This window comes from Triticum aestivum, chromosome 4D (assembly GCF_018294505.1).
Source record: "Triticum aestivum cultivar Chinese Spring chromosome 4D, IWGSC CS RefSeq v2.1, whole genome shotgun sequence".
NCBI classification, from domain to species: domain Eukaryota; kingdom Viridiplantae; phylum Streptophyta; class Magnoliopsida; order Poales; family Poaceae; genus Triticum; species Triticum aestivum.
The window spans coordinates 412,519,017-412,541,479 of record NC_057805.1 but is presented as its reverse complement, the minus strand read 5'-3'; positions in this window follow the sequence as shown (position 1 = coordinate 412,541,479).

Sequence of the window (22,463 nt, the reverse complement as noted above, 5' to 3'; positions counted from 1 at the left end):
GGCGCCGGCAATGGCGGCGACCTACCAATGGTTTCGAGGGTTGTGTGTGTCTGTGTGAGCGGAGGTTTTGGGTGTGTGTGGAGGGGGGCAAGGTTGTGTTTGAGGAAATACTGCGGCAACTGAAAATTTTACTAGGTGGGAGTAACAAGGCGGGGCTACTGAGAATTTGGATCAAGGGCGAGCAGATATTTTTGACATTGCCAGGGATGTAGAGGCGGGAGTAAAATGCCGGGTCTACTCAAAATTTGAATCAAGGGACTGACGCAGAGCGAGTGTAACAGACATCGCACACGGTCCGCACATACTAATCGTGTGCTATCAGACATTAAAACCTTCCATGCGGTAGATATTTTCGAGATTGCGAGGGATGAAGAGGCGGGACTTTTTGGGGAGTGAGCTAGTGTGCTTGACACGCCGGCTGTGGACTGTAGCAGACCAACCTTCTCGCGTAAGCCATAGGCGTACTATACACCGACGGTGCTCCAAGATATTTTGTACTACACTTCACACGGTTGGTGATAATAAACTGCGTGGGATCTACTTGATTTGAATTACCAAATGGGGTCACAACGGCAATGGACCCTGTTTGAATTGCTAGAACTTTTATCTGCAGTGAACATGCAACTATATGTGTGTCGTAAAAGAACTGGGATTATTCAGGGTTCGTTTGGACATTTTATACAATAAACTAGTTTTCTAGCCATTTCAGGTGAACAATTCAAAATTAAACTACATGCACATGCTCCGGTGCATGCAAATTGGTTGAAAAATCAAATCGGTGTCCTTCAGTGCATGCTTAGGTCCCATGCAAGAAATGGGAATGAATTTTTCAGGGTTAATTTGACCTTTTTTATACATTAACTAGGTTTTCTAGCCATTTTATGTGCATAATTCAAATTTGAACTACAAGCACATGCTCCAATGCACCAAAGTTGGTTGAAAAATCACATGTGTGTCCTTGGGTGAATTTCTAGGTCCCATGCAAGAGATGGGAATGAATTTCAAACACCAGGGCACTGTTGACTGCCGGCAAAACGTTGAGATACCTGGTTTTTAAATTCTAGTAAATCCAAAATTCGTCTGAAATTCATGAAACTTGGCATGCTATCATGGAGCGGCATCACCATGCCGTGGTGAAAATTTTGTCCCATTTGGGGCAGGTTTGGGTATAAGCTTCTCACAAACCAGAGCCTCTCACAACAAGCACGATGGTTTGATAGGGAACGTACCAGCTTTGGGGACGGGACAATATCCGTTGCCTCTTATTGCATTCAAAAAATTTCTAGTGTCAACATAGAACAACAGGAGTGTTGTATTTAATCTTGGAATTTTTCGGGGTTCATTTGGCCTTTTTTATATATTAACTGGGTTTTGTAGGCATTTTATGTGCATAATTCAAATTTGAACTACAAACACATGCTCCAATGCACCAAAGTTGGTTGAAAAATCACATGTGTGTCGTAGGGTGAATTTCTAGGTCCCATGCAAGAGATTGGAATGAAATTCAAACACTAGGGCACTTTGATTGCCGGGAAAACGTTGAGATGCCTGGTTTTTAAATTCTAGTAAATCCAAAACTCATCTAAAATTCATGAAACTTGGGATCCTATAATGAAGCAGCATCAACATGCCGTGCTAAAAATTTTGTCCCATTTGGGGCAGGTTTGGGAATAAGCTTCTGATAAACCAGAGCTTCTCACAACAAGCATGATGGTTTCGATAGGGAACGTCCCACCTTTGGGGATGAAACGATATCCATTGCCTCTTATTGCTTTCAAAAAATTTCTAGTGTCAACATAGAACAACAGGATTGTTGTGTCAATTTTTGTTATTTTTCGGGGTTCGTTTGGACATTTATATGCATTAACTCGATTTTCTAGGATTTTATGTGCACAATTCAAATTTGAACTACAAGCACATGCTCCAATGCACTAAAGTTGGTTGAAAAATCAAATCTGTGTCCTTGGGTGAATTTCTAGGTCCCATGCAAGAGATGAGAACGAAATTCAAACAACAGGGCACCGTTGATTGCCGGCAAAATGTTGAGATGCCTGGTTTTTAAATTCTAGTAAATCCAAAACTCATCTGAAATTCATGAAACTTGGCATGCTATCATGGAGTGGCATCAATATGTCGTGGTAAAAAAATTGTCCCATTCGGGGCAGTGTAACATCCTAAAATTCTAAGTTTTGGAATGTTATATTAATTAAATAGTTTTGATTGAGTGTTTGGTTGTGGTATGGTTGCTTGTGTGAAATTGAGTGAAATTTGAAACTTCTTGAAAGTTAAATGAGAGGTAATAAAAGGACTTTCCCGAACTTTCACCTTGCATTTATAATCTCCATGAATTCAAATTCATTTCATGACAAAACCCTAGAGTGAAGATGATATGACTTCTTCCATTAAAATAAATGAAAAGGGTTTTGAAAATATTTGAATTTCATTTGGAAATATTTCAAATTCAGAAACTTTATGCAACTCAATGAGTATCATGAGAGAAGATAAAATGACTTCTTCAAATGCTAAGAAAGAGAGTTGGAAGTTTCAAAGAATCAAATTTAAAGTCCCTTTGAGGGTATTTTGAAAAATCATTTTCTATTTGGAGCTATTTGCTTTTTTTCAAATTATTTTTCTCCAAAAATAAAATATATGAAAATAGGGTAAAATGATTCCCTATAGTAGAAAATTGGAGAAAAACGAGTTTGAAATCATTTTGGTATTTTAAAATATTTTTGTTTGCTTTTTATTTGAACTAGTAGCACTGTTTGCTTTATTTAAATTTTTGTGGAATTTATTTGACGCTATTTTTTTCATGTTGTAGAAAATCTTTTTCTGAAAATTTTGGTATATAATATGCCTATTTAAAATCTTATTTTTAATTTTCGTTATTCAGTTTTTCCTTTTCTGTTTCTATTTATAAAAAAAATTGCGCGTGCGCCTGGTACTAAGTGTCGCCCACATGCGCAGCATACTTGCAGCGGGTGCCTCATCTTTTTTTCTCCTATATGGGCCAGGCCCAACCGGCCATATTCTTTCCCCAGATTTTTTCCACAATTGTTTTTTTATTCCAGCTGACCAAAAAAAACTGTAGCCGCAGTGTACGCGCAGCCGGCCGAACCGCCTTTAGGCCCATGAGAGGCGCCTCTTTTCTCCTCTGTTTCCTTAAACCTCTTTTCCACCTATAAATATAGACCCATAGACCCTCCAAAAATCATCTGTTTCGGGTTAAATCAATATTTTGGTTTGACTAGATTAACTAAAGAAAAGTGTGTTTCTTTTCTCCGGCGGGATTTCTGGAAGTTGTCTCCTCTCTCCGAAGTCGTCTTTTCTCTATCTTATAATGGTATTTTTCTTCATATTTTTTATATATACTGTCGTAGCTTATTATTTCTAGACTAGTACGATTGGCGTAGCAATCGTTTAGCAATAACTCTTTTGTTCCGTAAAGCAGCTTGACCCTGATTTTTTAAATAGCCATAACTTTTTACTCGTTCGTCCAAATTAGACAACCAGCGCCAATATTTTCGTCTTGATTCCACCTATCTAGTGAATCTATCAAATATACTTTTTGCAACTTTCAAACTTCGAAATTTGTTCAGATTCATATTCAAACTTCTTTTGATCATATCTTTTTATCCGTAGCTCTGTTTCCAATGAACCCAACCGCATCGGATTCGTGTTGAAGTAATCTTTCCGTTGGCACAATTAGTGTCATCTTTCCAACATATAACTTGATCCTAGCCAGTTACTCTACTAGTCCACCAAACAGTTGTTACACAACATTCTAAGCAGATTGAATGCTATGTTGAATTACTTGATCCGTTATTTTCAATCTAGTAATTTTTTCCTACATATTCATATTGACTTCCTACATCCAGTAGCATCATTAGTTGCAGGTTTTGAACCATTAAAACTATTCGAACTTTCATTTGATCATAACTTGTAAACTGTAGCGCATTTTCAATTGATTCCTTTTGCAATTGAATCCCTAGATGTAATCTATCATCTTGAGCCAACACCACACTTTATCAAAAAAATTAGGATATGATCTTGCAAAATACTTTGATTTGGTTCTTTTGAATTTTTTTGCAATCTTTCTTTGCCTTTTCTTTCGGATCTTTGAGTGATTTCTTATGTATGTAAATAATTGCTTGCTTACGATAGATTGATCGGAGTGTGACGAGTAGAACTATCAGGAATTATGAGTGTGAAGGGTCTTCATCAACAGTATAAGGCAAGTTCACACTTTGATCATATCCCTTTATTACACAGTTTTTATGCATTAGGTTCAACCCTCAAACATTGCATGAGTAGGATTTTGGTAACATGTGGGTGTGGGGAGTAGTTGTTGAGGTAGGAACCTATTGTATTTTATCAACCGTGGGAACATACGTTATGCTCATACTGCCTTCTTATGCTCGTAGACGTGGATTGGTATGTGAGATTCATGAAAGTTGCGAGAGTAATATTATCTAAAGCAAACTTAAGGTGGCTACTTTAATACACATCTGGGTGGATTGGTTGGGGCACCTGGAGAACCCAGTTCTTGCCCAAGGGGATCCCGGAGTACGCATGTGATCATCCTATGGAATGCCACCCAGGCTCAAAGGGATGATAAGATTATTCATGCTAGAAACTTCCGTGTGCAGGCACAAGCCATTTTGGGCTCTGGCATAGTTGAGTATGTTCTGTGACCTCTTTCAGTGGTAGACTAGCAGATGTACGGGATGTAGGTGGTACCGTCTACCCATCGTAAAGAGTTAATGCTTCTGAAAGACTGTGTCTCGGTCATCCGTTTCTCAAACATCATGTAGTGCGAGAAATTCAACGGAGGAGATCGAGTCTTGTGGGGAAAAGTGCGCAAACCTCTATAGAGTGTATAAACTAATCATGATTAGCCGTGCCCCTGTTATGGACATCTTGAGTATCTGGTACTTGAATTATTGATTTGATCTCATCACTTTGCTTAATTAATTTTGTTGGGTCATAATTATTATTTAAGGATTGAGTTGGGGTTACCTTCTCAATAATGTCTTAAAACTTCGTAGTTAAATAAAATATATTCCTTTATTGTAGGGAAAATTAGCTTTATGCAAATGTTAAACTTAAAGCCTCTACCAGCCGAATATGCATGTAGTAGCCATTATTCAGCATTGCTCTACAATGTGAATTTGCCAGTACATTCAATGTACTAACCTACATGGCTGTAACGTCTCATTTTTCAGGAATCTTACGACGAGTAGGTGATACGTTAGGGTTACGATATCTACACTCAACTTTGCCGTTGGCGTTGTTGGGAACTCCACAACTTTGTTGTTACTTCCGCTATGGATTGAGGTAATAGTATTTACGTTACTTCATACATGTGATTTACCTCTGTTATAAATCCTCGAGTACTGTGCATGTCAGCATACCGATCAAGGGATGACACTTAAGCACAGAGAATTGACCGTCTGAGGTCGGGTCGCTACAAGATGTTATCAGAGCACATGTTGACTGTAGGACGTGACCCCTAGAAACTGGCAAGCCCATAGGAAAGATTTTCTCTAAAACTTTATTTTCAAAAAATATTTTTACTTCTCTTCTTTCCTGAGCTTTATCAAATATTCCCTTTTAGTTAGACTATACCCCTTTCCCCTTTTTGACCACACGAAGATTGGACTGATGAGACCACTCCAAGAAGTACAAGATATCGGACAACTAAGACAACTTCGGAATGAAGAGGATTTTACCGTGCCTTATAACAATGGAAACTACAGCAGTTGAAGACTCCGAAGACAAGGAGAATTTGAAGGTTCCATAGAATTTCGAGATTGGTATGACCTAGGAAGGCTACCCTTAAGGAACTTGTCAGACTATTGAAGCTGTCAATACCCAGATCAACGTGTGTCGGAGAAAGACCGGAACATGGAGCGTTAAAACTCAAATCTTTGTCAAGAAATCCCCAAGGCAGGAGATATCAACTATGGAATGATAGCTCATGGCAATGGCATGGGCATAAACATGGCTGTCCATGATGTTATCGCCCGCTGATGCTATTGTCACCGTGCTGAGTTGAGCCTGCATTTCTTCGGAAGGATTGGATGACAAAAGGGCTTATGGAGCACCTATCAGCAAAAGATGAAGTTTTAACCTTAGCTGGTGTATCAACAGGATCTGGAGTATTACATCAAGAATTTTAAGATGGACCTTCAGGAAGCCGTATTTGACAAGGAAGCATTTCGTGAAGAACTCAGGACCCAGAAGCTGAAAGTAGCCAAGCTGGAGGAGCAAAACCTCGAGACATCGAAGATTCATCAGGAACTGAAGGACAATAGGACCATGGTTCATGCCAAGGATGTTGAAACCCAGAAGTTTGGAACGCAACTCCAGAATATTAAAGGACGTCACGAGAGACTTCGCGTCAACAGAAATGACCTGGCAGAAGAACTTGAGAAGATCAGCAAGCACGATCGGAAGAAGCCGTCGGAGGCATGAACAACACTTGAAGAGTTTGGCGACCTTGAAGATTTATTGACCTTTAGAAGACCAAATACCTGTTATGTACCTACGTTAGATGCGACGATTGTGAGCTGTCATTTGTTTGATGTTTTTCCGACAGCCACAAAATAAAATCTGTCTCTTCAAAACTATTTTTTGTATTGTGTGTATCCCTCTATCTCTTATCTCACACCAAAACCCTTGGAACCAATAGAGGATGAATGGATATGAACTCACATTTTCGGGACCGATAAGTCAATTGGAGATGGACCGATGGATTATGAATATGGAAGATCACATGAAGAATAACACTATAGTCGGAAAGTATATGGCCCAACATGCTCTTCAGTGCTTTGAAAGAGGTGCTGCTACTTGGTGGAGGATGTACCAAACCATCAATGGATGGCAAGGAGTAACCACTTGGAAAGAATTTAAGTTGACTCTGCTAAGGTCTTGTCTTGTGTCCTAGAATTCGAAGCCTTATGGAAATGATATGAAGAAACCTTGCATGCAAGCTCTGTGGAGAAATAGGACACAACCATAAAGAACACAAAGATGAATGCCCTCATTGTGAAGAAAGTCACCCAGCTGAAGAATGCCCAACTAGGCAGATTACTTGTTTCTTGTGTGAAGGGACTACCCACTACCCTGCTCAGTGTCACATTTACCCCGTGGTTCAAAGAACCATCCACCAGAAGAAAGAAGAAATGAAAGGAGTCCTCATGGAAATTTTATAAGAACCGGCGATGAAGGAAGAGGTGGAGGACACACCCGAAGAAGACCCAATTAAACCCTGCACCAAGTCATGCTATTCATGTGGAGAAGAAGGAAACATCTCCCAGAATTGTCTGAAGGGGGATTTAGTATCATTCCCGATAGTGGAAGTGGATTATAACCCACAGGAAATAGAAGCTCTGATTGGCACGGAAAGGTCCAGGAAGAGAAATAGATTGGATTACAAGAACAACCCAATTTCTACAAAGGAGGACCCGAGTCATATCACATGTTTTAGGTGCAAAGATTCAGGGCACTACTTCAACGGTTGCCCAAAAAGGAAGACGAGGACCCAAGGAGGCTTTGTAATCACAAGGAAACCTCAAGACTGGTCAGAAGTAATATGTTTTCGTTGTAATGAAGCAGGGCACTTTGCCAGAGATTGTCCCAATGAGAAGGAAGAGGCATGTGCTAATAGTTGAGTTTGCAACAAAGAAATATAGTAGTAGTAGTGGGAACAATTCTTTTGTATTGAGGTGTTGAGTTGAGGCATGTAATGGAAATGCAAGAGATGGTAATAAATTTGAGAATCAATAAAGTTAGCATCGTTGGTACTGATTTGGATTTTATGAGTTGTTACTCTATGAAGGAAGATTTTCACTATTTTCGAGGATATGAGAAATATGGTCTATGGAAATTTGTGCATTTCAAGGGTGGTAGTACCCTGTGAGGACACTTGACCCTTGTAAAAGATAATGATATTCCATGAAGTGGACTTCAGACAAAATAAGTACGAGTTTTATCTTGATATGTGGGATACCCCAAGAGTGTGAAGGGATGAAGTACTATTGGTTATAAAGGAGGTAAATGTTGGTAATATGGAGCAATTTTAACTCCATGATGAGTCTGAGTAATCATCTCTTAGTTGGGTACCAATAGAAGGAAGATAGACATTACAATTGGACGGATTTAAGAATGCTAGGAAGCTGGATGTTGGAATAATGATGAGTTGCCCCTCGATGATGAGTTCAAGGTTTACAAGTGATGAGATGGGCCATGACCCACAGGCTCTAGGACCTGCCAAGAAGCATGCACACTCTTGCTCAAGGAGAAAAACCCTGGAAGAAGATACGACTTTATCAAGAGACGATCTTATAGGATTACGCAAAACCTGAGAGGTGTGAAGAAACGATAGATGTTTGTTTGGCTTGCAGAATCAATGGATTTATCCAAACTTGGTTCGTCGACAAGAGAAATTCTGCAATGCTTGTAAGGATGACCGAGTGTTAGAATGCGAGATTCACTAAACCATATACAAGTTAATGATTTGGGTGCGGGATTAATTGATCACCATACCGACTTACTCTTATTGTTCGCCTTGCTATATGGGATGGTAAATCTGAGTGACATGCCCATAGTAGAGCGACGACGATCAAAACCTTGTTCGAACCTTAGAATGGTATGACAATTATTCCCCTTGTACAAGGCAGTTGTTGCCAACCGTAGGTCATACGGTGAGAATGAAGCCCAGACCTGTTTTCCTGCAGGGACCCAGTCAAATTGTTTGATGACAGCCATGAGATATCGATAGTAGTTTCGTATTGGTGCTAGACACTATCAGCTAAGATGACCCTGTCACAGAAGAACCGTACCAAGATGAAAGGACATAAGAATTGAGGAAAAAGGTTATGCCACTACCGGAAGAGCCCAGAGAAGGAATTATCCTGAAGATCTGAGAAGATTGACACTACCAACAATACGGATGTAGTACCCGAGTTTTGAGGGAAACATAACCATGCTCTAAGGGTGGTAGCACCCCAGGACCCCTGTGACGATCGATGGATTTTGAGAAGACCCCCGAACCTAACCTATTTCTTTCTAGCCTCTCCGAATCTCGAGGGCGAGATTTATTTTAAGGGTGGTAGGTTTGTAACATCCTAAAATTCTAAATTTTGGAATGTTATATTAATTAAATAGTTTTGATTGATTATTTGATTGTGGTATGGTTGCTTGTGTGAAATTGAGTGAAATTCGAAACTTTTTGAAAGTTAAATGAGAGGGAATAAAAGGACTTTCCCAAACTTTCACCTTGCATTTATAATCTCCATGACTTCAAAATCATTTCATCACAAAACCCTAGAGTGAAGATGATATGACTTCTTCCATTTAAATAAATGAAAAAGGTTTTGAAAATATTTGAATTTCATTTGGAAATATTTCAAATTCGGAAACTTTATGCAACTCAATGAGTTTCATGAGAGAAGATAAAATGACTTCTTCAAATGCTAAGAAAGCGAGTTGGAAGTTTCAAAGAATCAAATTTAAAGTCCCTTTGTTGGTATTTTGAAAAATCGTTTTCAATTTGGAGTTATTCGTTTTTTTTCAAATTACTTTTCTCCAAAAATATAATATATGAAAATAGGGTAAAATGATTCCCTACAGTAGAAAATTGGAGAAAAATGAGTTTGAAATCATTTTGGTATTTTAAAATATTTTTGTTTGGTTTTTATTTGAACCAATAGCACTGTTTGCTTTATTTAAATTTTTGTTGAATTTATTTGACGGTAATTTTTTCATGTTGTAGAAAATCTTTTTCTAAATTTTTTGATATATAATATGCCTATGTAAAATCTTATTTTTAGTTTTCGTTATTCAGTTTTTCCTTTTCTGTTTCTATTTATAAAAAAATATGCGGTACTAACTGTCGCCCACATGCGCAGCATAGTTGCAGCGGGCGCCTCATCATTTTTTCTCCTACATGGGCCAGGCCCAACCGGCCATATTCTTTCCCAAGATTGTTTTTCCACAAATGTTTTTTTATTCCAGCTGACCAAAAAAAATGTAGCCGCAGTGTACGCACGGCCGGCCAAACCGCCTTTAGGCCCATGAGAGCCGCCTCTTTTCTCCTCTGTTTCTTTAAACCTATTTTCACCTATAAATATAGACCCATAGAGCCTCCAAAAATCATCTGATTCGGGTTAAATCAATATTTTGGTTTGACTAGATTCACTAAAGAAAAATATATTTTTTTCTCCGGCGGGACTTCTGGAAGTTGTCTCCTCTCTCCGAAGTCGTCTTTTCTCTATCTTATAAAGGTATTTCTCTTCATATTTCTTATATATACTCCCGTAGCTTATTATTTATAGACTAGTACGATAGGCGTAGAAATCGTTGAGCAATAACTTTTTTTTTCCGTAAAACAACTTGTCCCTGATTTTTTAAATAGCCATAAATTTTTACTCGTTCATCCAAATTAGACGAAACCAACGCCAATATTTTCGTCTTGATTCCACATATCTGGTGAATCTATCAAATAAACTTTTGGCAACTTTCAAATTTCAAAAAAAATTTAGATTCATATTCAAACTTCTTTTGATCATATCTCTTTATCCGTATCTCCTTTTCCGATGAACCCAACTGCATCGGATTCGTATTGAAGTAATCTTTCCGTTCGCACAATCAGTGTCATCTTTCCAACATATAATTTTGATCCTAGCCAGTTATTCTACTAGTCCACCAAAGAGTTGTTACACAACATTCTAAGCAGATTCAATGCTATGTTGAATTACTTGATCCGTTTTTTTCAATCTAGTAATTATTTTTCCTACATACTCACATTGGCTTCCTACGTCCAGTAGCATTATTAGTTTTAGCTTTTGAACCTTTCAAACTATTCGAACTTTCATTTCATCATAACTTGTAAACCGTAGCGCATTTTCAATTGATTCCTTTTGCAATTGAGTCCCTAGACGTAATCTATCATCTTGAGCCAACACCACACTTTATCAACAAAATTAGGATCTGATCTTGCAAAATAATTTGATTTGGTTCTTTTGAATTTTTTTGCAATCTTTCTTTGCCTTTTCTTTTGGATCTTTGAGTGATTTATTATGTGTGTAAACACCAGGGCACCATTGATTGCCAGCAAAACATTGAGATGCCTGGTTTTTAAATTCTATTAAATCCAAAAACTCGTCTGAAATTCATGAAACTTGGCATGCTATCATGGAATGGCACCCGACATGCTGTGGCATTTTTCGTGTCCATTTTGAGAGAAGGCGCACTTGAATAATGTAACGCCCACGATGCGGCTATATCTCTCACGTATCGAGGCACGACTTAGAGGCATAACCGCATTGTAGGTTTTGTCGCAAGAAGGGTCATCTTCACACAATCCCATGTAATGAACAAGAATGGGATAAAGAGGGTTGGCTTACAATCGCCACTTCACACAATACTTAAATAAATCATACATCATTCAAAATACACACATGGACCGACTACGGTCAAATCCAAATGAAAAGAAGATAACCCCAAATGCTAGATCCCCGATCGTCCCAACTGGGCTCCACTACTGATCATCAGGAAACGAAACATAGTAACGACCAAGGTCCTCATCGAACTCCCACTTGAGTTCGGTTGCGTCACCTGCACTGGTATCGTCGGCACCTGCAACTGTTTTGGTAGAATCTGTGAGTCACGAGGACTCACCAATCTCACACCCACGAGATCAAGACTATTTAAGCTTACGGGTAGGAAAGGGGTAATGAGGTGGAGCTGCAGCAATCACTAAGCATGTATGGTGGCAAACATACGCAAATAAGAGCGAGAAGAGAAGCAACGCAACGGTCAAGAAGCTAGAAGTGACCAAGAAGTGATCCTGAAACTACTTACATTCATACATAACACAAGACCGTGTTCACTTCCCGGACTCCGCCAAAAAGAGACCATCACGGCTACACACGCGGTTGATGTATTTTAATTAAGTCAAGTGACACGTTCTCTACAACCGGACATTAATAAATTCCCATCTGCCACATAACCGCGGGCATGGCTCTCGAAAGTTTATACCCTGTAGGGGTGTCCCAACTTAGCCCATCACAAGCTCTCACGGTCAACGAAGGATATTCCTTCTCCCGGGAAGACCCGATTAGGCTCGGGATCCCGGTTACAAGACGTTTCGACAATGGTAAAACAAGACCAGCAAAGCCGTCCGATGTGCCGACAACGTTCTCAGGGCACATCGGATGAACACTACGTACAGCAACCGAAGACCCCGGGTGAGGGGGTTGGCACCGCACACTACTAGAAATAGGCTAATTAGTGGCGCACCTGTTTTGGCCATTAATGGCGCACTATAGGTGCGCCACTATTATCACGCCATTAGTAACAAAATAGTAATGGCGCACCTATAGTGTGCCATTACTATGCCTACCTGGTGCGCCATTACTATCTGACTTAGTAATGGCGCACCACATAGAAGTGCGCCATTACTAACAATATTTTTTCAATTTTTATTTTTCCAAATTTTTGTTAAATTTTTTTTTCAATTTTTATTTTTTTCTTAATCTCGGATCACTATGGCTTAATCTCGGGTCAATATGCTTAATCTCAAGTCAAATCGCACTCTGTAGTCAAACTTCCCGGAGGGTTACCCATCCTCACACTACTCCAGCCCGAGCACGCTTAACTTCACAGTTCTATCCAACGTCAAACTTCCCTGAAGGTCACCCATCCTCACACTACTCCAGCCCGAGCACGCTTAACTTCGCAGTTCTATCCAACCCCAGCACCAGCTCACTTCACAAGCACTTGTTGATATATCTATCATATAAATCCTATTAAACCTTGTTGATGTCTAGGACTTTGTTCATGTTCGTGAGTGTGATGAAATTTTGAAAAAATATTTCAAACTTCCCGGTCATATTACGTATCATATTTTGAAAAAAAATCCAAATTTTTTTAAAACCAATTTTTTTCTGTTACTAGTGGCGCACCTAGCAAATGGTGCGCCACTAGTAAGTTTGAATTTTTTTTCATTTTCCCCCCTCTAAATCATAAAAGCCCCGTATCTTTCGTTCTGTTAGGTTTTTGGGGATTTTGAAGATGTTGAACGTGTTCCCCCCGATTCAATTCGTATGTAACTTTTGGAGTAGATGATTTTTCATATAAAAAACTTTTTAATCCGAGTTCGTATGCAAAAGTTATGCCCATTTTACTAAATTCCAGAGAGATTTTGCAAATAAAGTCGAAATTCATATTTGTAAATTTTCCCAACAACTAGACCACATATCACATGGGAAACTTATTTTTTTGACATTTCAATCATTTTCTTTTATTTTTTTTAAATTGAAATGGCAGTCCACGGGGGGGGGGGGGGAATTAAGCACCAGGGTTACTAATGGCGCACCTGGTGTGTGGTGCGCCATTAGTAGTTTTGAAAAAAATTATAAAAAAATTGTTAGTAATGGCGCACTGTCCCACGGTGCGCCACTACTAACATTTTTTTACTAGTAATGGCGCACTATCCCACGGTGCGCCATTACTAACAAATTTTTTTATAATTTTTTTCAAAACTACTAATGGCGCACGGTGGGTGTGGTGCGCCATTACTATGTCAACTAGTAATGGCGCACTATCCCCTGGTGCGCCACTGCAAACAATTTTTTTTCAAAACTACTAATGGCGCACCACACACTAGGTGCGCCATTAGTAATATGTCAATAATGGCGCACCTGTATCTGGTGCGCCACTGCTATATAGCAGTGGCGCACCACATACATGGTGCGCCATTAATGTCCATATCAGCTATAGCCCTTTTCCTAGTAGTGGCAAGTGGCTCTACGTTGGACCAACACTCGGAGGACCATTGGCCCAGGGGGGTAAATAAAGATGACCCTCGGGCTCGCGAAAACCCAAAGGAAAAGGCTTAGGTAGGCAAATGTAAAACCAAGGTTGGGCCTTGCTGGAGGAGTTTTATTCAAAGCGAACTGTCAAGGGGGTCCCATGAATCCCCAACCGCGTAAGGAACGCAAAATCAAGGAACATAACACCGGTATGATGGAAACTAGGGCGGCAAGAGTGGAACAGAACACCAGGCATAAGGCCGAGCCTTCCACCCTTTACCAAGTATATAGATGCATTAATTAAATAAGAGATATTCTAATATCCCAAAATATCCATGTTTCAATATGGAACCAACTTCATCATCACTTGCAACTAGCAACGCTATAAGAAGGGCTGAGCAAAAGCGGTAACTTAGCCAAACAACGGTTTGCTAGGAAAGGATGGTTAGAGGCTTGACATGGCAATATGGGAGGCATGATAAACAAGTGGTAGGTAGCGCAAGCTTAGCGATAGAACAAACAACTAGGAAAGCAAAGATAGAAGTGATATCGAGGGTATGGTCATCTTGCCTGCAAAGTTCTCAGAGTTGTCGAAAGCTTGATCCTCGTAAGCGTACTCAACAGGTTCCTCCTTCACGAACTCATCTCCCGGCTCCACCCAAAGCAAGAACACAAGCAACGGAACAACAATCAATCACGGTGCAATGCACAAGCAACATGATGCAAGACATGGCATGGAATGCAAGATATGATGTGCAATGCATATGAGTACTCTGGAAGGAAAAAGGTTGGACAAGGCATCAACTTGGCAAACCAAGTATTCCGCTGGATAAATGAGTTGATTTCGGTCGAAATCGATATAAGGACCGCCGGAAACGGATAAACAGTTTGCAAATGACAAGCAAGACAAGATATGATGCAAACTGCTAACACAGCAACATAGCCACTTGGATGCAAAGTATAAATATGCTACAGCACCCAAACATGTGAACAAAATACATGGCAGTGATGTACAGGAGATGCTCTACAAAACATGAACACTGAGCTACTACTATAGCTCACTCGAACAGGTCTCAACCGGTGTGGCAAAAATGCAAATGACAACAGTTTTACACACTTTGTGAAAATGCTAGACATAGTAGAAACAGATTCAACATGGCCTCTTTACAAGCTTGATTAACTAACTACAAGGCATGTCATGGCATGGAACAATTTCTAGCGTGAAGTAGACATGAAAATGAAGCTATCCATGTGCAAAACAACCACATAGCCTATTTGCATGAATATACACATAAAAGACAAAATAGCAACATGATGTAAAATGACATGCTCATGACTTGCTCAAATGCAGAAACTAATGCCACCACTGGATTGGTGGGATTTTTCTACCCCAAAACATATATATATGTTGGGGTTATTGTAGAAAAATCATCACAAGTGCAATAAGTTAAAACCTGCCCTAAAAGGAATATGACAGAAATGGCATTTTCCTTATTTGGAAACGTCTAGAAATGGACTTGCCCAAAATGGATAGATCCCATATGCTAGAAATGGATTATTCACTGGGAAAATAAACATAAAAGAAAAAGGAGAGAGTGGAGGGGGATGACAGGTGGGGTCCTAACCCCTGAGAGGCTGACTAGTGGGACCCTGCTGTCGTAGAAACAGCGATCCCACAAGAGATAAAAAGGGGCTACAATAAACTGCAATTGGGGGGATTCGATCCCTGATATGCGGGGTGGATGAGGCGGGTCGCTACCGCTGGGCTAGGGTCGGTATGCTGCTTAGCAAGTGGCTCTGCTCAAATTGACTCAAACCAGGGCCATGGCCATCTTCTCTATACACGCACAGGGAAGACGGTGACGGCACCGGCGAGCGGCGGCGCGTCTAGCAGAGCAGAGGAAGTCCGGCGGGCGCACGGGATTGAGAGGGGAGCACATGCGTGGTCGCGTGCGTGCAACAGAGGACTGGGCACTCGAGCACGAGCATAGCTCTCCTCGGGGCCATGGCGTTCGCGGCGAGCAGGGAAGCAAGGAAGGCGGCGTGAGGCAAAGCCGGGCGTGTGGAAAACTGGTGTGGGTGCGCGTGCGACAGCTCGAGTACGAGCTCATGCTCGTCTTGGGTATGGCGGCGGAAAGGCTGGGCGAGGCTGCTGTTCCTTGCGTTCGAGCGCGCGCGTTAAGGATGGGGCGCGAGGCGACTAAATCTAGGCTAGAACCGGACCGCGGGGACGCACGGGCGCGCTGCAGCAAGTATACACAACAAAACTACAGACTTCGCCGGAGCACCGGGAGCACAGCAAAAACATGGATCGATCGAGTCTCATGGGGTCCTATGTGCCATGGAATGAAAGGGAGAGGTAGGTGCTTTACCCAGCTCAGCCTAGGACACGATGGAGTCGACAGAGACGAGCCGGAGACGACGCGAGGGAGCTCTCAACTTGGTGGGGCTGTTGTCCGCGAAGCAGAGGAAAAAGACGGCCGAGGGAGTCGATCTGGAGGCCTTGTGGTCGTGTGTGTCGTGGAAGGAGTCGGAGAGGTACTTGACGGTCCTCTCCACGGCAACAGGAGGGTCGGAGGCGCGACGTGGATGGCTACCCCGAGCTCGAGCTCTTGCTCGCTCGGGTCATGGTCGGCAGCGCGACGGCGAGGCGCGTGGAGACCTACCTGGCAGCGGCGAGGGCAAGAGAGGGATGGAAGTGGACGAGGGGAACTAGGGCTAGGTCTAGGACACGATATATAGGGACTAGGGGCGCGGGACGGCCATCAAATCAACGAGCTCGTCGACGTGGCGCATATGGATGAGCTGCCGTACAGGGGAGACGACGCTCCTGTTGCTAGCGGGCTGGATGGGCTGCTGCTGCTGCGCGAGTTGGGCTGCATGCGTTGGTTGATGGGCTGCTACACTGGGCTGCTGCACTCTCTTCATTTTCCTCAGAAAGAAAATAAAACAGAAAATCACAGGAACATAGGACCGTTGTATGAGATACATAAAGATATTCTCATGATCCTGAGGTATTGCTTTATTTTATAAAATTGTCCTGGGAATTTTAGAGGAAGTAAAATAATTCAAGTTTGAATTGAATTCAAACTTGAGCCATTTTAAAACCTAACCAAACAACTTAGATAAAGCTGAAATTTGACAAAGAAGTAAGTAACAAGGTGATAGAATATTGAGGCAAAGTTGAACATTAATGTAGGAGGGTAAAATGGCACTTGCTAAAAGAAAGAAAAAGAAGGAGAGGTGGTGATGCATGGAGGTGGTGATGCATGGATCACACATAGAACATGCAACAACATGTCATGCATGCATATCATGGAAATAGAAGTTGACATAAGCACAACACAACATTGATATGCACATGATGCAAACATATGATGGCTAAAAGGAATGTGACAAGAAGCACAAATGCAATATGACAAGGTAAGCATAGCAATGAAATGAGTAGAACAACATAACAAAACAAAATGAGACCAAAAGATGGAACCCCAAATGGAATTGGATGGAGATCAACATGGATATATTGCCAAATATGGAAGTTTTACATCTGGGGTGTTACAACTCTCCTCCACAACAAGAGGATCTCGTCCCAAGATCTAGGACTGAAAGAACTCCGGATATTTGGAACGGAGGTGATCCTCGCGCTCCCAGGTGGCTTCTCGGTCGGAATGGTGTGACCACTTGACTTTCAAGAATTTGATTGACTTGTTGCGAGTCTTGCGCTCGGTTTCTTCAAGAATAGCAACGGGATGCTCATGATAAGACAGATCTTCTTGGAGATTGATCTCTTCGAAGTTGATAGTGCGCTCGGGCGTCTTGAAGCATTTGCGAAGCTATGACACGTGAAACACATCGTGCACATATGCGAAGTTGGACGGAAGCTCAAGTTGATAGGCGAGGTCGCCTCTTTTGCCAATGATCTTGAAAGGACCCACGTATCTAGGGGCAAGCTTCCCTTTGATACTGAAGCGACGAGTTCCTTTCATTGGAGAGACGCGGAGGTAGACATGGTCTCTGATCTCGAAAGCCAAGTCACGATGCTTCCTATCATAGTAACTCTTCTGGCGCGATTGCACGGCTTTGAGATTTTCATGGATGACTTTACACATTTCTTCGGCTTCTGTGATTAAGTCGTTGCCAAGTAGTTGGCGTTCACCAGTCTCTGACCAATTGAGAGGAGTACGACACTTTCTGCCATATGGAATTTCGAATGGGGCCTTGCCCGAACTTGCTTGGAAGCTGTTGTTGTAGGAGAACTCGGCATATGGGAGGCAATCTTCCCACTTCATACCGAAAGAGATGACACAAGCCCTGAGCTTGTCTTCAAGGATTTGATTGACTCGCTCGACATGGCCACTTGTTTGAGGATGGAAAGCTGTGCTGAAGCGAATGTTGGTGCCCATGGCCTTCTAAAAGGAGTCCCAGAACTTAGAGGTGAAAATGCTTCCGTGGTCTGAAGAGATCAATTGCGGAATACCATGCAAGGAGACAATTCTGGAGGTGTATAGCTCTGCCAACTGAGCTGCTATGATGGATTCTTTGATTGGAAGGAAATGAGCCACTTTTGTAAGCTTGTCAATGACAACGAAAATAGCATCATTCCCACGCTTGGACTTAGGAAATCCAGTAACGAAGTCCATTTTGATATGATCAAACTTCCATTCTGGAATAGCAAGAGGTTGGAGGAAACCAGCTGGTTGTTGGTGTTCTGCTTTCACCCTTCTGCAGACATCACATTCATTCACGAATTGAGCAATTTGTCGCTTCATTCGAGTCCACCAATACGACTGCTTGAGGTCATGGTACATCTTCGTACTTCTAGGATGAATGGAAAGAAGAGAATTGTGCTCTTCGCTCATTATGACCTTCCTTAGATCACCTTTAGGAACCACAATCCGGACCTCGAAGAATAAAGTGTCTCTGTCATCAATGCGATAGCACTTGTATTTGGAGAGGCCCTTGGCAATACCATGTTTCACCTTATTCACCATAGTGTCAAGGAGTTGTGCCTCATGAATTTAGTCTTCCAAAGTTGGAGTGACTTGAAGGTTGGCAAGAAAACCTTGAGGAACAACTTGGATATTGAGTTTGCGGAAAGCTTCACAAAGATCCGGTTGAAATGGCTTGACAATTAAGCTATTGCAATAAGCCTTCCTACTCAAAGCATCTGCAATCACATTGGCCTTGCCTGGAGTATATTCAATACTTGGATTGTAATCTTGAATCATTTCGACCCATCGAGTTTGCCTGAGGTTGAGGTTGGGTTGAGTGAAGATATACTTGAGACTCTTGTGATCTGTGAAGATGTCCACTTGCCTCCCCAACAAGAGATGTCTCCATGTTATTAATGCATGGACAACTGCCGCCAACTCAAGATCGTGAGTGGGCTAGTTCCTTTCATTGGGCTTCAACTGACGAGAGGTATAAGCCACAACTTTCTTCTCTTGCATTAACACAGCGCTGAGACCTTTTAAAGAGGCATCACGGAAAACTTCGAATGGCTTGGATTCATCAGGAGGAGTTAAGACATGAGCTGAGACAAGCTTCTCTTTGAAGGTGTTGAAACTAACGTCACACTCAGGCATCCAAACATACTTGACATGCTTCTGGAGGAGGTTGGAAAGAGGCTTTGAAATCTTTGAGAAATTCTCAACGAATCATCGGCAATAGCTTGCAAGTCCAAGAAAACTGCGGAGCTGCTTGACATTCTGAGGAGGTTCCCAGTTCACAATTGTAGAAACCCTCTCTGGATTAACAGCAATGCCTTTGGCGGAGATGATATGACCAAGGTAAAGAACTTCATCAAGCCAGAACTCACATTTGGAAAACTTTGTATAGAATTGATACTCTCTGAGCTTGTCGAGCACCAATCACAAATGTTTGGCATGGTCCTTCTTATTCTTGGAGAAGACCAAGATATCATCGAGATACACCAAGACGAATTCATTGGTGTAGGGGTTGAAGATGAAGTTCATCATGCGAGAGAACGTTGGAGGAGCATTGACAAGGCCGAAAGACATGACAGTATATTCATAAGAACCAAAACTTGTTCTGAATGCTGTCTTGGGAATATCTTGTTCGCGAATGCGATTCTAATGATAATCCATACGAAGGTCAAGCTTGGAGAACACCTTTGCACCTTTAAGTTGCTCGAATAGCTCATTGATGTTGGGAAGTGGGTACTTGTTCTTGATAGTCTTCTTGTTCAATGGACGGTAATCGACGCATAGTCGGTCCGTGACATCCTTCTTCTGGAAAAAAAGAACACCACAACCCCACGGAGATGAACTTGGTCTGATCAGACCCAGACGCTCTTGTTCATCGAGTTGTTTCTTCAATTCCTTCAGCTCTTTTGGCCCAAGCTTGTATGGACGCTTGCAAACGGGTTCTGTACCGGGCTCAAGATCGATAACGAACTCAACTGACCAGTGCGGAGGCATACCCGGAAGCTCTTCTGGAAAGACATATTGGTACTCATAAACGACTGGAATCTGAGAGATTGCGTCTAGCTCGCCCTTCTCATTGAGAGAGAATAACCGAATGGTCTCATCACGAGCGGCATAGATGATCACATCATCAGAAGAGTGTGTCAATTGAATCTCTCTGGCAGCACAATCAAGTTGAGCCTTGTGCTTAGAAAGCCAGTCCATACCGAGAATTAGATCAATATCCGAGTCGCCAAGTACAATTGGTTTAGACAGAAATTTATAGTTGCTCATCTTGATAGAAACATCCGGGACGCAATTATTAGATGTCATTTGCTTCCCCGGGGACACAATCTTCAACGGGATAGGAATCTTTTCCGTCACAAACTCATGTTTGGCAACAAAAGGTCTTGAAATGAAAGAAAGCGATGCACCAGTATCGAATAAAACTTTTGCAGGAATGTCATTAACTGAGAGATTACCCATTATCACATTAGTAGATTCCTCCGCTTGAGCTGCATTCATCATGTTCACCTTAGCATGCTTGGGATTATGCTTGACCACTGCACTGCTAGAAGATCTCATAGGAGGAGGAGGCGGAAGACGCCTTTGGTTGAAACACTTGTTCGCATAGTGACCTTTTTGCTGACATTTGTTGCAAGTCACCTCTGAGAGCGGACGATGATAAGGAGCATTTGACCTTGGAGCTTGATTCTGAGACTTGTTCTGATAGCCTGGTTGGGTGGGTGGGAAGATCCATGGCCACCTTTGTTCTTTTGCTAGAAGGTTGACGAAGCGGAGGGGGTGGAGGAAGCCAGAACTTCTGATGCTTAGCAGCCACTTGTGAGGAAGAAGAAGACTGAACTGCATCCCTGATTCTCTTCTTAGAAGCCTCCCACCTGAGCTGGGCAGCTTCTTGCTTTAGTGCCATGTTATAGAATTGATCAAACTCAGTCGGCTCAACAAGAACGAGTGCTAACTGCAGATCCTCTCTAAGGCCACCTCTGAAGTGATAGATCATGTTCTTCTCATCAGGAACATCTTGTTTAGTGAAGCGAGCAAGTTTCTGAAACTGGATGTTGTATTGATACACGGACATGCTGCCTTGCTTGAGATTGTGAAACTCCTCACGCTTGCTCTCAACAACACCTGTAGGAATGTGGTGAGCTTTAAAGTCCCGATAGAAGTCAGTCCAAGTAATCACTCGACCTCCTCTGGAATCTTTGTATTGTTGATACCAATCGGCAGCTTGGTCCTTGAGTTGAAAAGAAGCAAACTTGACAAAGTCCTCAGGTGTGACATTGCTACATTCAAAATGCTTGTTGATGTCCACGAGCCAATCATCGGCGTCTGTGCCCTCGGCACAGTAGCTGAAAGACTTCCACTGATTTCCAGGGAACTGGTTGAGGGTAGCAAACTGAGGCTGATGATTGAACTGCCCTTGACCTTGATTCCCTTGGTTGCCTTCGCCCTGGTTGCTCCCTTGCATGAGCTGAATCAGTATCTGAGCGTTGGCGTTGGTGGCAGTCATCAAAGCTTGCCATGCCCCCGGAGGCGGAGGAGCAGGCGGAGGGTTCGACTTCTCTCCATCACTGCGTTTTGGATTCTGACGCGTTGGCGGAGCCATCCTGAAGAGGGTGACATCCGTTAACATCTTGATAGACAGATAGACAAGTTGAATCAACGGATAGAAATTGCAACATATCGTCTTCACAATAAACATTCGGACAAGGATTGAACGAATGAATTCCAAAGCTAACATCACACGTCCATTAAGGTGAGAAGCCACTTGATAAGGGGTTGATGAATGAAATAACAAGGTACAACTGAAACAAATAAGTGGTAAGGATTACCCAATCGCAAACCAAATATCTGTGGGAAGAAATGCTAGAGCTACTTGAATTCCCACCTACAAACTCCCGAAACTTTCTGGTTATGCAATCAGGTGTTGGGGATACAGGGGACGCAATATATCTCACCCAAACTAACAATCCCTAGATCCAGCTGTATCCATCCGTCAACACATAACCAAGAAAACTCCGGAAATCATGTACCTCAACCTTCGAAAAGCATCCGTTATACGAGTTATGGCAATACTCCCGAACTCCCACCCCAGTACTGGGTGGCTTCGAGGTGATCTCACCAACAAACTGCATAAAAGAGATTTTCGATGTCGGCGAAACTCAGGTATTCCAGAACTACAACGATAAAATTGTGA